Here is a 657-nt window from a genome sequence, read left to right on the forward strand (position 1 = left end):
TTCGAGTCCACTCGAGTCCTCGTGATATCACTCTATTTTTATTGTCTCGTCCAGTTTGTTTCACCCGTTTCTATGGCTTCCGTTTCACCCATGTGTTGTTCGAGTGACTCTGGCTAAGCCTTCTCGTGTCGACAACTCTGTCTCCTCCCTCCTTCCCTCCCTCTCTCCCTCCCTTTCTCCTCTCCTGTCCTTCTTTCACTCATGTCTCCCTCCTTTCCTCCCTCCATCTCACCCTCCCTCTGCCTCTCTTCCTCTCTCTTTCCCTTCGTCCTTCTCAACTTTCCTCCTTCCCTTCCTCACACCTTCCTTTCCTCTTTCCCTCCTTCCCTCCTTCCCTTCCTTCTTCCCTCTTTCCCTCCTTCCCTTCCTTCTTCCCTCCTTTCCTTCCCTCCTTCCCTTCCTCCTTCCTTCTCTTCCCCCTCCCCCTTCCCTTCCTCTCTCCTTCCTTTCTTCCTTTCCTCCTCTCCTTCCCTTCCTCTTTCTCTCCTTCCCTTCTTCCTTCTTCCTTCCCTCCTTCCCTTCCTCTCTCCCCCTCCCCCTTCCCTTCCTCACTCCTTCCCTTCTTCCCTTCCTCCTTCCCTTCTTTGCTTCCTCCGTCCCTCCTTCCCTTCCTCCTTCCCTTCCTCCCTCCTTCTCTTCCTCCTTCCATCCTTCCCT

Source organism: Penaeus vannamei, chromosome 5 (assembly GCF_042767895.1).
Source record: "Penaeus vannamei isolate JL-2024 chromosome 5, ASM4276789v1, whole genome shotgun sequence".
Classification (NCBI taxonomy): domain Eukaryota; kingdom Metazoa; phylum Arthropoda; class Malacostraca; order Decapoda; family Penaeidae; genus Penaeus; species Penaeus vannamei.